The sequence below is a fragment of the Ornithodoros turicata genome, chromosome 1, assembly GCF_037126465.1.
Source record: "Ornithodoros turicata isolate Travis chromosome 1, ASM3712646v1, whole genome shotgun sequence".
NCBI classification, from domain to species: domain Eukaryota; kingdom Metazoa; phylum Arthropoda; class Arachnida; order Ixodida; family Argasidae; genus Ornithodoros; species Ornithodoros turicata.
Window position 1 is genome coordinate 102,026,528 of NC_088201.1, and position 14,953 is coordinate 102,041,480.

Below are 14,953 nucleotides of genomic sequence, written 5' to 3' on the forward strand. Positions count from 1 at the left end.
AGAGTCATCAGTGAACGAGATTGCAAGTGATGTCATACTCTACCTTCAGCAGTTTGCACAACACCCTTCAGACATGCCACATGGAACAGCCATTAAAGATTTGATAAAAGAACTTCCCATACACTCTAAATCGTTTTACACCTTAAAGGGTGTAAATCAAAATGTTCATGGCGCACACCTTTTAAGGTGTATTTTAACACCCTCATGGCGATTGGGGTGTAAAGGGTATAACGCTGAATAAAACTGCTGGGTTCGTGGCAATATGCTGGTAACTGTGTATTCACAATTACCAGCATATTGCATATAATCACAGTGAGGTCCATATATGTATATGCATCAAGGTGATTAAATGCGTGTAAACATGCACAGCCGACAAACAGACAATCATGTATGGCACGGCAGCTGTTCATGGCAATGAAGCATGGCAGCTGTCTATAGTCTTTGTGAAATTGTAGACCTTCTCATGAGCAGGCACCTCCCCCATGTGCATGTTAATTACTTAGAACATTTATTCGTTTCTTCAAGGATTTGCAGTGTGGTACCCACAAATATCTAACCCCTGTAAAATGCATTACATTGTTCATTAACCGCGACTCATCAGGATGTTTGGTCCTCTCCTACCTCTATGGTGTATACGTTTCGAAGGGAAACACTGGCATTTTAAAGATGTTGCTAGAAAAACTCGAAATTTTAAGAACGTAACCCTTTCATTAGCAAGAAGACATGCATTTTATCAAATGTATATGTGACCGCAACCCTTCATCAGAAATGCCACATCTACTGATGGTTCCAAGAGATACTACTTGAACATGCCCCAGAAGCAATTCAGAGTTACATTAGTCTATGTGAAAAGTGCAGTTGGTAATGATAACGCATTTGCTGTTGGCTGTGTTGTTGCAAAAGAACCTTCCGAGGAGGACTTACCCGTGTTCGTTGAGATTGCAGGCATATATGTTATTAACTCTGATACCATTTTTCTCATACAAATATTAACTGCATTTGAGTATGATGAGCACTGTCATGTATTTGTTCTGTCTTGCAATGAGGAGCAACGTGTTATAAGAAATTTAAACACTATCTCAACAGATCTTCTAAATCTGCATATATTATCTGGTGGTAGAGGTGTTGTAAATCCACGCCATGCACTTTTGTAATGTAATTTCCCGTTCCCTGTTGTTGTATATATTTACTTTTGTTCATGTGAACGAAAATAAACATACTCCCTTTATACACCCAGGCGACACACTTATGACCATATTTCACCTGAGGGTGTAGTACACCATTGTTACACCCTCAGGAACTTCCAAAACAAATTTTTAGGGTGTGAAAGGGGTGTGATCTTTGTTAATACACCTATTTTACACCTTTAAAGGTGTGAAACGATTTAGAGTGTACTGCAGACAAAGCGGGGCCGTGAACAATATTGGCAGAGCACATTGCCATATGTAGAGCCGACAACAATCGTACTGGAAACAAAGCCAAATGGAAAGGCAGTGACTTATCAGTATATTAGCATCCTGAAGGTCCTAAAGCGCTACCTAGAATCCCCAGGTGCCTCTTACAGATGTGAACATCAATCTAGGGAGGGCCGCTTGGCTTCAGTTTTTGATGGGTCTGTGCTGAATGATCATGAATATTTTCAGGGTGACAGAAGTAAGTTGTGTATTCAAATGTACACAGATGAGTTTGACCCCTGTGACCCTACAGCTGCAAAAAGAGGAAAGCACAAACTCGTGGTTGTATATTACTGCGTCCTGAATGTTCCTCCCGAGTATCGATCTCTTCTTCAACACATTCATGTTGCATTGATCGTGAAGGAAAAACTTGTGGGAGAGTATGGACTCCAGCGCATCTTGGAACCACTTCTGAAAGATGTCGCAGAGCTGGAGACAGAAGGGATTGTGGTGAACTCAACGAGGCACACCGGATCGGTACTGTGTCTTACCGGAGACAACTTATCGAGTCATCGTGCAGGAGGCTTCTCCTGCAGTTTCAGTCATGGACGTGTGTGCCGCTTTTGTATGGCTGTACATTACGAGCTTTCTGTGAAGCACAGCGAGAAAGATTTCGTTATGCGTTCTTCACAGGGACACAGATACCATCTTGAAATGTTTGAAAATGCCCTTATGAAAATGGGTGTTTAGTTTCTGTTTACTTTCTACAGACACCAGTCAACATGGGTAGCAAACTCTCTTCAGAGTTTCTGTAGACATCGTGTTGACAGCATATGTTTACTTCTTGTTGACTTATGGCCCTCAACTTTCTGTTGATATTTGGCTACAGAATAGCTGTGCAATTTTTGTTCACTTTATGTGTACTGTCAACAATACTATCCCGCGTATGGTGTGAAGACTTTTTGTGGACTTCCCGTGATTCTATACTCTTAGAAGTGAACTTCACCGCATAGCGCGCTCCTGGCCAACCATCATCTCGAATGATATCGTTATCTGCCGGTCTGCTGAAAACGGGAGGCGTACGCCATTTTTGTGACAATTATGAACAGCGTAAGTGTCACAAAAAAGGCGTACGCCTACCGTTTTGAACAAATCGGGCACATAGCGATATCATTCGAGTTGATGGTCGGCTAGGAGCGTGCTTTGCGGTGAAGTTGTATTTTTATGAGTGCATATGTTCACTCACTCGCAACACGCATAAACTGCACGAAATTCAGTATTGTAGTATTGCAGTATTGCAGTAGTAGTACCCAGGGAGCACATGGTGGGCTAGTAAACGTCTAAATGACGTCTAAAAAAAGAGATAAGGAATGTCTATAGAATGTCTACGCAATTAGACCAAATGTCTAGTATCCCTCCACTAGACGTCAAATAACACGTCTAACGTTACGCCACCTAGCCATCTAGCCCTAGACATCCGATGTCTATGTACCTAGCCGTGATTTAGACACTCTTTTGACCTGGATGTCTGGAACAGGGTCAGACACTTAACCATGTATTAGACATGAAGTCTACAGCTAGACCAATTTTATCCCTCCATTCAGGCGACAGGTCTAGGGTTATACATTTCCTGTACCTTACTTTAGCCACCTTTAGACCATGACTAGTCCTGCTACCGTCCTGGCATGCATTCATGCAGAAATGTGACATAATTGATAGCAACACGGATCTCAGCATAAACATTTATTCGCAGTAAACCACACACGAAGTCTACGGTACAAAACTCTTGTCTAAAACTGGATTGACTTTGCCGCCAAGCAGGCGTCTTGTGTTTTGACTGAGGAGTGTTGAACTGGCAGCAGGGTGTTGATGGCCACCTCATTCCTTTCTTCCTACGAGTGATTGTTGGTGCTGTAGCACTGCCTCCAATGACTCACTGTGGCTAGAAAATAGAACAAAACATGTCAGAAAGCATTATGTAGCCTGCTAGTTCTAACTAGTTTGTTTAGTGGCTATGCACACTCTTTCACGGGATGCTTGTCTGGCCACACAAGAGCAAAAGCTGTATCAACACTGATCTGAGAGACACAAAGAAAAGAAGCTGCACGTACAAAAATCACAGAACTGTTACAGCTACACAACACAAATTGCAGCAACAGCTGAAAATCTGTTTGCGCGTCACTACCTGATGTGGACGCTAGAGCCCTGCACCATCCGCGGATGGAAGCGGATATCCGTAAGATACTTGCGGATTCGGATGAGAATTTATCACTTTCTGCGGTGTGCGGATCGGATGGCTCGAGGTCGGATGCAGATATACCGCATGCTATAATTTTTCTACTAGCAATTTATTTGTATTGCGCACCGACAGTGAGCGCATGTCCGGGTTCACCTTTGACCATGCACGGCCAAGACGGGAGAGAAGGCATTTTGGCGTCCACACGAGCACCGGTGAGGAAGCGTTCCAGAAGTCTCTCCATATCGCGTTTGTTGAAAGGTTTACCTTTGCTTGTCGCCATGAGTCCTTCCATGAGAGCATGGAGGCATCCGAAATTATACCAACATTCTTCCGGCTGTGTTTACGCGTCCTTCGAAACTTGCGGATCTAAACGATTGTGTATGCAACGGTGCGGATCGGATAACGTGTACGCGGATGCTAAAAATCTTATCTGCACAGGGCTCTAGCAGACGCTGCCAGGATCTCAGGGAAATGAGGATGTAACAGCTTTCGCTGTGAAAGTACATCAATGTGACAGGCGTTTTCTCGTGACACACGACCTTACCTGGTCGAGCAGGCGACTGCTAAGCACTCCATGATTGGCGCAGCACTTCCATCACTGCATTACGCTAAAACAACATCTGTGCTGCTCTCATAACTTTGGTGCAAAGCTTCTGTACAGGATAAAAATAAACACTGTGTATATTATAAAAGACAATACAAAGCAAGAGCTGTATCACCACGTCAAATATTATAAGTACGTACAAGTAGTATACAAGTTTATTCACATGACGTCATCCGCAGGAGACCGCCACTGTCGCTAGCAGGCAGATTTGCTGCCATCGGCCCTATTGTAGATTTCAGTCAAGCTGTTACCCATATTATACTCACCGTATATCTGGTGTTTAAAACTTGTTGCTCTGTGATTTGTAGAATGTCTGAGCAATTTCCATATTTTTGGTGTTAATAGTCACCTAAAAAGCATAATGCAGCAAACAAATGCAAGGACTAAACATTGCGGGACCTATAGTATGGCGCTGAGGTGACTTCAGTGAATAAACCTTTTAGGAACTCAAATCTTGCACTACTACCAGATAGCTGTTTGTGTGAAGTAAGACGAAATGACATAGTCACGCTGTTCTCCATACAATACCAAGGATGTCTCAAAACGACAAAGCACAAAAATACTAGTTTTGTACCGTTTGATGAATATTTTGTCTGCTGCCCACACAGGTTGTGCGGTTCCTTAGCAAGCTTCTGGCAGTCGTTTCTTCTACATCGCACTTCCCTGCTGACTTTCACAGCATCTGAAAAAAAGTTCGATTTCGTTAACCACAAGACAACCATGTAAATGGAAAGCAGTTAGAGTCTTCCACCAACTATATTTGCAATACTTTGTTGACAAAAAATTTAAAGAGGCACCCTCCAGAGTAAGATTAGGGGGCACATCGAACATCAGGAACATTGGAGGACAACACAGTCACACGTCAGTGACAACTGCTTCCCCTCACCTCACAGGGAACTGTTAAGCTTATGTGCAAACAGCTGTTTCGTAGGGTAGGTTACCACTATTTTCATATCCACCGATGCAAGATAGTCCAAGCACCTATAAAAAGAAAAACCCAGTTGCTATGAAACCATGATATGCAAACAAAAGTACTTGCGCAAAATTTTCAGTGTGTAGTTTCACTACCAGCGAAAAATGCAACAACCGAAGTCGGGCTGACATGACAATGAACTAACCAGCATTTATGTTCCGGCATGTCCGCCCTGCAAACCGTAACTGTCGACTTTCGTGTACTCAAGACTTCAACAGTCATCGAAAACTCGTTAATATCGATGGTTAATTAGTGATACCGTATTTGTTTTAGCACAAAGACGAACCAAGGCACTTAATTAAACGTTGTACTGCCGAACATACAACGTTAATCACTACTTTGAATGCAAGTGCAGTCAGGTCAACCCACACTTCCAATATGCTTCAATCGGTGATACGAAGCCGAAATAAAGGAAACGATATTCCAATATTATGCCACGCATCTCTACTACATGCGATTTGGTGCACAGAAACAGGCACATACTTTAATGAAGAGTGAACTCACCCCTTAAACTTGAAAGCCAGAGAACAAAGAAACGTTGTCCACCACAGTACTCTGGGAGCTCTGCTGCGCTCAACAGCGTTTATCACTGGACAGCACGGCGTACGTTCTCGCTATGCTCAAAAATTGCAAGACAAAACGCGCGGGAGATTAGAACTTCGAAAGGTTTTCGTATAACAACCAGTGGAATGCAGCCGCGAAGACCCCAACTGCTACCCGTTGCGCGTCCGGAAAGTTTGAAGTTTCAACCGTTGAAACTGAACTGGTTCGAACTGGTTGGATGGATGGATGATGGATGGTGATTGGGTAGACGGGCAGGCGTCATTGCCATTGCTTTAGCTCGTGCTTATTGAGTACTTATTTTTTGTAATACTTTAATTTCTGTGGCCGTTCATTATAATTGGGTGGTGGAGGTTAAATGTTAAATAACACATATGCCAATCCAGCGGAAGTTACACCAACATCATCATCATTATGCAATCGCCATCGTTGTTGCAGCGACGAGTGTCGTATTTTGTGATGTATGTGTTGAAAATCGCTGTTCTTTTTGCAAACATTTTATCAGTGCCTTTGCTACTGAGCTACAGGTGTGCCTAATATGTAGCGCATTGCCTGTTCAGTGGTTTCAAAGAGATACCATGGGCAGTTTCAAGATTTTTTGAAGGGTTCTGAAATCCCCGAGTCACGTCAGATTCCATTTTACTGCTGCAGCTGTGTAGCTTGTGGGAAAATGTTATGTGCAGTAAACAAACATCTGCTATCTGCTGCCCACAGTACGTGCAAAGTGCTTCTGTGTTTGTGGAGCTATGGTTTATAGTGCTGCGCTGCACGATTCGTCGGCGTCGTCGACTTTTTTATTGACGTTTCAGTGATTCAATAATTTAGTTGCTGATTTCTTTAAGTTGGTGTAGCAGTTGGTGCTAAGGTGTTGGTGCAGGGGAGTTACGTCGTACAAAATTTACATTTACCAGCAACGGTAACGCCATCAGGAACGCTAGTTCAAAAAACATTGCCCCGAACAAATGCGGGCTTCCGTTAAGAAAAAAAGATATATATTCAGTAAAATAAAATATTACTTCACAGCACTTAGATTCTGGTAATGTCTTCTAGTTGTGGATGCTGTCAGTGTATATGCATGTCAGTGAGCCAAAAACACTCGGATCATCATATGTATGGACATTATTTAAATTATCTACATACCTCAGTCAGACTGCCTTCATTTGACTGATCTTTTGTTACAATATATGGGCATACAACTCACATAACATGAAAGACTACATACTATCCATTTGGTCATAATATAATTGGACAAAGTTAATGTGATCCATTCCTTGCATAGTTTCTGAAGGTTGTTGCAGAGTCCAGTTTTATTACCTCAGTATGATCATTTGCAAACAGATTGTACTTGCTGCTCCACACACGTGTGATGGAAAGTAAGAGAATAAGGAATTTCCTTCATGTATGAGGATCATCCAACAAAAGTTCCTCTGCTGTGATCAAAATAATAAACCTATAGCACAACATTGAAAAAAATTATGTACAGATTAGAGCTCAACGTTACTCCCTAACACAGTCACCTTATTTAGCTGAACATTTTTGATACTGTGATACCAAGTATTCAATACGTTGTCTGTGCCATGCTATGCCCTGTTTACAAAGTGAGGCATTCACTTTGCATTTCACCTGATCAATTTGTGTTTCATGATCACTTGCGAATTGGTGACTGCCGAGGGGTGCTTTGAGAGGAAGATGGAACAGCAGATTGGGCAAATTTTCATTGAAGTAGGAATCATCACCTTGAGCACGAGGAGAACAAAGTATACAGGAAGCCCACGAAAAGGAAACTCACGTTTGTGTGTCTCCTGTATACTTCATTCTCCTCATGCTCAAGGTGATGCTTCCTACTTCAACGTTGTACCAGCTCGCTTGTGTACTTTTTCTCTCTTTGGCAAATTTCCAGATGAATTTCTGGAACAAATCCCGAGTCTTTCAAGACGAGTGCAGACAGCGTTGACGTGGTTGTACTACACCCTTCCAAGTCCTGTGCGTTTTTCTTTCATTGTAGTTTGACGCTTTCCCAGGATCTCGCAGTACATCTTTGCATTTACTGTGGTTGTGCATGTGAGGTAATCTACAAGTTGCAGACAACGATAGTCCTAAAACACTGTCGGCATAGCCTTTCCAGACGAAAACTCGAGTTTGACCTCCTTCAGAATGCTTTCACCGGGCACCCATCATGACTTCCTATGGTATTTTGTCTCAGCACTTGCATAATGCATCCAGGTTTCATTAAGTAAAATTGTCTTGATACCATTGAAGGAAAATGCAAGCTGCATTCATTCGTTGCTCTTTACAAACGTTACCGAGCAAATGTGGCCCCCATCTCGCATAACTTTCGTTGACCATGCTGAAGGAAATTTGTTCTCATTAGTATCAGAGTGCAGTACCAGTGACCCGCCAGTCTCCGTTAACAATTCTCGGAATTTCAGAAAAGAAACGTCGTTTCGTGGTGTTATAGCTGATCTCCCACTGTACTGTTCATTGTGCAGATTTTCACGACCCTGTATAGAGGACACACCATTTCAGTGCCTGTAAAGTGTTTTGTATAAACAGGTGTTAACTGTCAGTGGATATTCTCTAAAGTACTCTTTCACTCTTTTATTCTTTAACGAAAAATAGGATAACTCTTCCTTACTAGGATAGTCAGACGTACTCGGAAATATTACATCCATGCTTGAATGCCTGACACATTAGGTGAACGGCACTTCATTAACCAACATCTGCAGTGCCGGGATGTCACACCCAACTACTACACCATTCAGTTTGTCCTAGTGGTGTTTCCTTTGAATAACAAATATCGGGAAACTTATTTTTGGATGGCCCTCCTAATTCCAGTTCTCTTTCTGCATTTGGCTACATTTTTTAGATTTCTTGTGACGACTCTTGTGGACAAATACCAGCATGGAAGACTTAATAACAATTGGGGTTTACATTGCGAGACAACTGAGATCATGAGCGACACCACAGCAGTCGGTCTGTGGATTGCCCACCTGAGTGTCCTTAAATGTGCAATGAAAGCTCACCACACAACACACCGTATTTAATGTCCCTTGTGGAAGATGGCATGTCTAAGCAACCTGTATCCTGGCACTAAGTTGCTGCTGTTTTTGGCCGGGTTCGAACCAGCGATCTCGGGATCAGAAGGCGAACAGACTCACTCACCAGGGCCGGTTCACGGACAACTTGAACACCACAATTATGTTAACTCTGCCATCAAGTAATTCAGTTTCCTGCATATGTTTTGTAACAATTGAACTTCAGTTTTGTAAGCCTGAAAGCTAAGCTTAGAACCACCTCTTATAATATAGTGACTGTATTTGATGTGTGAATGTGTTCACACCTCTTAAAAAGCTAATAAAACAAAAATCTTGATGATTTCTAATATGTGGTACATACAAGGCCAGCTACAAGACGTCTACAATTAGACGTCAATTACTAAATGTCTACAAGATGTCTAGTAAATCACTAATTTTAGACGTCTAAATAATGGTAAGACTTTTAGACGTCTAGTCAACGTCTAGTTTGGGCACTATCCCTAAAGTCTAGGGCTAGAACAGGTCTGGACGTCTAGTTGACTACCATGTGTTCCCTGGGTATATATGTATCTATTTTATTCCGAAAATGCATACCTTGAGAGAAGTATCCAGTACCAACACAATCATACAATACATCCTGGGCACACAGTAGTAAAGTATTTCACACGTACACATGCATCGTGCCACACAGTGTCACGTCGCACAATTGACAGTCAATGATCTGCTGTCCTTCGGGCGACCCACGATGAAACACTAAACGCTGGACTTCAAAATTCATTGAATTTCGGCGAAAGCGACGTCTCGAAGCGTTGGAGAGAAATGTGTCTGAAATAGGGCGTGCAATTGCAAATTAGTAATGTTCAAACGCAAGTGAGTAAAACTCAGTAAAATGGCCATAGCAACAACAAAGTTGGTTCACCCAGCTTACTGTTCAACAAAGTAAGGCCTTCAAAAACGAGAATGAAATTAGCAGAATCAACAACGGCGACGAACTGATACTTGTACACTTACCTGAACGGGACGCAAGACTGCAGCCGGTGCTCGAAGCAAACAACAAAAACCTACAGCACAACAGTCATAGTGTGAATACAAGTGAACCTTAATCACACAATTCGATCACACAGCTTACCCATACGACGCAGAATGATATCCTCCTTTGTTCTTTCATGGCCTGCAACAACGAGAATGAAATTAGCAGAAGCAACACCGACCACGAACTGACACTTGTACACTTACCTGAGCGGACGCGAGACTGCAGCCGCTGCTCGAAACAAACAACAAAAGCCTACAGCACAACAGTTATGGTGTGAATACAAGTGAAGCCTACGAACACACTTCGATCACACAGCTTACCCCTTACGACGCAAAATCACGTCCTCCTTTGTTCACTAGTGGACGAGCCAGTTGAAACACGTCGTAACCGTTCCAACGACATTCCGTTGATGCTAATCGCGATGACTCCTTCGTGACCAGGCGAGGGCGAGGCACAGAGGCGCAGAGTCAAAATGTGGAGCAAACATGTCGGTCGCATGTGCATGATCCTCATGTGGTCGTATAAGAAGGATATTGAATACTGAACTGAAGTATAAATAATACCAGGAGCCGCCTTCTCAAAGCAACAAAAATGTATTTAGAGTTTTAATGTCTAGCTAAAAGGTGAGAAAGTGGCATTCAAGCTACTACATTTGATCATAAGTTCAGATTCAAATACCGCTTTGTTTAGAGAGCCGATAACACGGATCTGTCTACCTCCCAGGAGGGGTGTATACACAACATGTTTTTTTTTTGCAACTCACCCTGAAATTGCTGATATTACCCATACACCTTTGTCTCCCAATGAATAGACTACAAATATGCCTCATACACATATACCCCCCCCCTTTTTAGGGAATGCTCGGTACCCCTGAGGTCGACCTCTGGAGACATTACTGGCCGATAAGGCAGTGATTAATAATACAAAATCCTTCTATAAAATAAGACGGTCGAAATAAGTGCTTGTTACACAGGTGCACAGGAAGACCACAAATTGTCAACAACGACACCTATGTACCTTGTCCACAGAGAGTACACATGGCAGTTCAAGAGACTGTCAACATGATGTCAACAGCAATTCCTGTTGACTTGATCAACAAGAAGTCGAAGTCAACACACTGTCAAGGCAGGAAACAAGAAGTCCACAAGAAGTCTGCAGAAAGGCAAAATGCATTTTCATAGGGGTGGACTTCCCACATTGTCGCTGTACGGCGTGAAGTCTAAGTGCGCACTGACATTTCAAGGCTTTGAGCCTTCGGAACATCTTCCCCCAGACGTCATGCACGACATTCATGAAGGTGTTATTCCCTTTGTCTTGAAGCATGTTCTTGCGAAACTTGTTCAGGAAAAGTGCTTCTCCTTGGAGATGTTGAACGAGTGCATTGAAACTTTTGCGCATGACCCATGTGACGCAAAAAACAGACCAGAACCCATTTCTCGAACCATGCTAGTGGGCAGTGGCACACTGAGAGGGAGCGCATCACAGAAATTTTGCCTTTTTAGGCACCTTGCGTTATATGTTGGTGAATGTGTGCCGTCAGGAAACAGGGCTTGGAAGCTCTACCTGTTGCTAAGAGAGGTAATCGACCTTATAATGTGCCGAGACATCCCTGTCGACTATGTGCCTTACCTCTATCGTCGGATCGAGCTGTTCCGGCAAGAATTCGAGTCAGTTTTCCCTGGCGTTAGGGTTCCATGCAAGATGCATTACATCCTGCATTATCCAACCTTTATATTCAAGTATGGACCACTCGTTGCATTGTGGTCAATGAGGTACGAGTCCAAGCACCAGTATTTTAAGGATGTGGCAAGGAAGATAAAGAACTTCAAAAGCATTACTTTCTCGCTTGCACACGGGCACCAGCTTTACCAAATGTTTATGTGGACACAGCAGGCCTGGGATGATGTCATTACTACAGTCGCTAGCAAGCCTGTTCTTCCAGAACATGCGCATGAATCATTGAAGTTATACTTCACTACCAACAACGTTCAGGAACCGCAGATATTTTCTATGAAGAGTGTGACATTAAATGCCAGGACATACGCTGCGGGCTGTGTAGTCGTGTCACAAGTGCATGAGGATCATCTGCCAGAGTTCCTAGAGGTCTGCGGCATTTATTCACTGAATCGCCGCATTACTCTACTGCTGAGAAAACTGATGACAGAGGAGTTCGACGAACACTTACACGTGTACGTTGTGCATCGCAGTCAATAAACATTTGTGACAGACAGGCCTTTCGATTTCCAGTCAGACTTGCAAGCAATCCACAAACAGGGAAACAAGGATGTCATAAATCCACGTCAGGCTCTCTTGTGATCTTCGTGTGGCTCTGACATGCAACGCTGTGTAAAAGCGTGCCTTGGTGATGCAAAGATGTGTGTGTGTGTGTATGTATGTGTATTTTTATGTTCATCGTGTAAATATGTAAATTCCAAATATTGCTGGTATTGCGACCATCACGTGCTCTCCTCAGTAACCAACTGTCCACATATGCTCCATTTTTGCAAACCACTTGTGGTATTTTGCATTGCACCAAACGTTCATCAAAGTGATTTAGTGGTGGTGTTCGTGTGTGCGTGGTGTCCGGAGGGATGGCAGCTCAAGGAGCACATGTTTCAGTCAGATACTGTGAACTGAAATTATATGTCCTTATTTCTTGTTTCATGTATCAGAAGCATAGAAAATGTTCCATATAAAACAGCTGGCATTATCATGGCATGCACGCCCATCAGAAATTTCATTTGTACAGCTGAGCATCATTCACAGTGCCACACAGATCTGCGTAAAACCCACAGCAAATCAGTGCATGTTTGACAAACTCAGCAGGGACACCGACAAAAAGGCGCATGTACATGCCCGTGTACGTGGTGTATGTGTGTGTTGTCCAAGGACCTGCTGCATTTGCCAGTATGGTAGCTTATTACCAGCACGCTCTTTTAATCCTGTCCTTACATGCATTTTTTTTAAATATCTGGATGCATAAGCTGATGTATGCATAGAAATGTGCACTCCTCAACACCCCTTTTACACCAATACTCGACATATGGTGTAAAAGAGGAGTGAAATTAAGGTTACACCCATTTAACACCCAAGATCTGAAAGATTTTCTTCGTGTTGGTGTAATTAGGGAGTAAAAATACGGTTACACCCTAATTACACCCTCTTTACACCCAAAAAGGAGTAAAAAAATTAAGAGTGAAGAGCCGGGACGCACGGTCACCGAAGCCCCGAAGCCAACTCGTCGCCGAATCGCAAGCATGCGCAGTATACAAGGCCCTCAGTCTCATAACCGGTCCCTGCAGTTCAGATTCAAAGTCCATCATACACAACGAAGTTGAACTCAGAACGAGTTCTGAAGTTGAATTCTGACCTATGATATGATGGGCTGTGGTGTCGAGTAATGAGTAACGATGTTATGGGCTATGATGTCAAATGATAAGTAATGATGTGATGGGCTGTGATGTGGAATGATGGGTAATGATGTGATCGGCTGTGATGTTGAATGATGGGCTATGATGTGATGGGCTGTGATGTTGAATGATGGGTAATGATGTGATGAGTTGTGATGTTGATGTTGAATGATGGGTAATGATGTGATGAGCTGTGATGTTGATGTTGAATGATGGGTTATGATGTGATGAGCTGTGATGGTGAAATTGAGTGATGAGTTATGATGTGATGGGCTGTGATGGTGATGTCGAATGACGGGTTATGATGTGATGGTGATGTGATGTTATGGGCTATGGGCTAGGCCGGACATGATGTGATGTTCAATGAATATTTCGAAAAATGACGACCTATGCGTGCGTCATACCGGTGTGATGAGGTAAGCCATTTTTTTTATGAGATGAACAGATGGCTCGAACACATCTTCAAGGTGACCCAATTTCTCGGACTTGCAACCTTGCGGAAACGAGCGAGCATTGATATAAAACAGATGGTCCCAACCGGAGGGGTATATTACGCGCCTGTGTTTCGGCTATCTAGTTTTCCGTGCGGCTGGCACGGTAAGTGGTCGACATGTGGGTGCCTGGAAGGTGCGCGACATTTTGGTGTGTCGGCGCATGTTGTGAGGTGTGCGCGGGCAGGCTGAAATCGTGTGAGCTGTCCACGCGCCCGTGTTTCCCTACCCTGCTGTAGCGCGTCGCGCGACAAGAATCTACGTGCGTCATACCGGTGTGATGAGGTAAGCCAATTTTTTTTTTGATGAGATGAACTTGTTCATAGTGCGACGATCTTAATATTTCTAATATTGGTGCTTCCAGTATAGAGAAGGAACGCGAAGGTGCGACTGCACGGGATGTTCTGGGAGAGAGCAATCTGAAATTGTGTTTTTTCATACTCGGCTTGAGTTGAGTACGTGCGCGCATAGCACCAAGCAATTTGTTTAATACGCATTGGAGCGTCAGTCACGACATAGCATCACTGTGCTTTCTGCTTGATTTAATTAGTATCTTATGTTGAAGTGCACCGTCTAAAACTGCAATATGCGTAAACACGGGCTGGCTAAAGTCGCGTGAGCTGTCCACGCGCCGCATACTGCTGCATGGTGCTCGTGAATCTATGTGCCCGTCTGCGAAGGTGAGCGCATTTTTTTCTGAGATGAACTCGTTCATAGTGCGATGTTGTGCTCTGAATTTCTAAGGGTGCTTCCAGTTGTGCTCTGCGTACGAGCTGTGTCGCGTGCGCTGGCTATGTTTGAACAGAATATTCTGAAGGGAGAAATGTGAAATTGTGCTTCTTCATACTCAGCTTGGGTTGAGTCTTCTTTTTTTGAGCTTGAGTACGTGCGTGCATAGCATTGTTTAATAAGCGTTGGAGCGTCAGTGCGTCTTGAGCTTCACCACATAGCGCCATTATGCTATTGTCATTCTGCTCGATTTATTTAATTTCGTGTGTTGAATGCGCGCTGTCTAAAATAAAAACGGACCCAAGCTATATAGGGTTTATTGATCATTCAAGTTGTTTTTCTCTCAAACCAGCTTCTCTGCACAGCATCAACTATCGATGTTTTCTCGGTCATGTGCTTCTTCCTGCTTATTTCGAACACGTGCTTGCTTCTCTGATTAGCATCACGATGAGTTTTTTTTTTTTTGCACTTTGTTTAATACACA

General features: G+C 43.2%; 2 long non-coding RNA genes across 4 annotated transcripts; both read right to left on the reverse strand.

The window, feature by feature from the left end:
- Nucleotides 1-3,124: 3,124 nt before the first annotated feature.
- Nucleotides 3,125-6,384, reverse strand: LOC135378517 (uncharacterized). 3 transcript variants are annotated; one of them, XR_010418430.1, is made up of 4 exons: nucleotides 5,715-6,384; nucleotides 5,124-5,218; nucleotides 4,178-4,919; nucleotides 3,125-3,336 (listed from the first exon to the last, which is right to left on the reverse strand). It is a non-coding gene; the product is annotated as an uncharacterized LOC135378517 (long non-coding RNA). The 3 variants fall into 3 exon arrangements; XR_010418431.1 differs by having other exon boundaries at nucleotides 3,125-4,286; nucleotides 4,812-4,919; nucleotides 5,715-6,380; XR_010418429.1 differs by having other exon boundaries at nucleotides 3,125-4,919; nucleotides 5,715-6,378.
- A 3,150-nt stretch (nucleotides 6,385-9,534) lies between these two features.
- Nucleotides 9,535-9,980, reverse strand: LOC135378519 (uncharacterized). Its single transcript, XR_010418432.1, has 3 exons — nucleotides 9,936-9,980; nucleotides 9,818-9,867; nucleotides 9,535-9,631 (listed from the first exon to the last, which is right to left on the reverse strand). It is a non-coding gene; the product is annotated as an uncharacterized LOC135378519 (long non-coding RNA).
- Nucleotides 9,981-14,953: the final 4,973 nt, after the last annotated feature.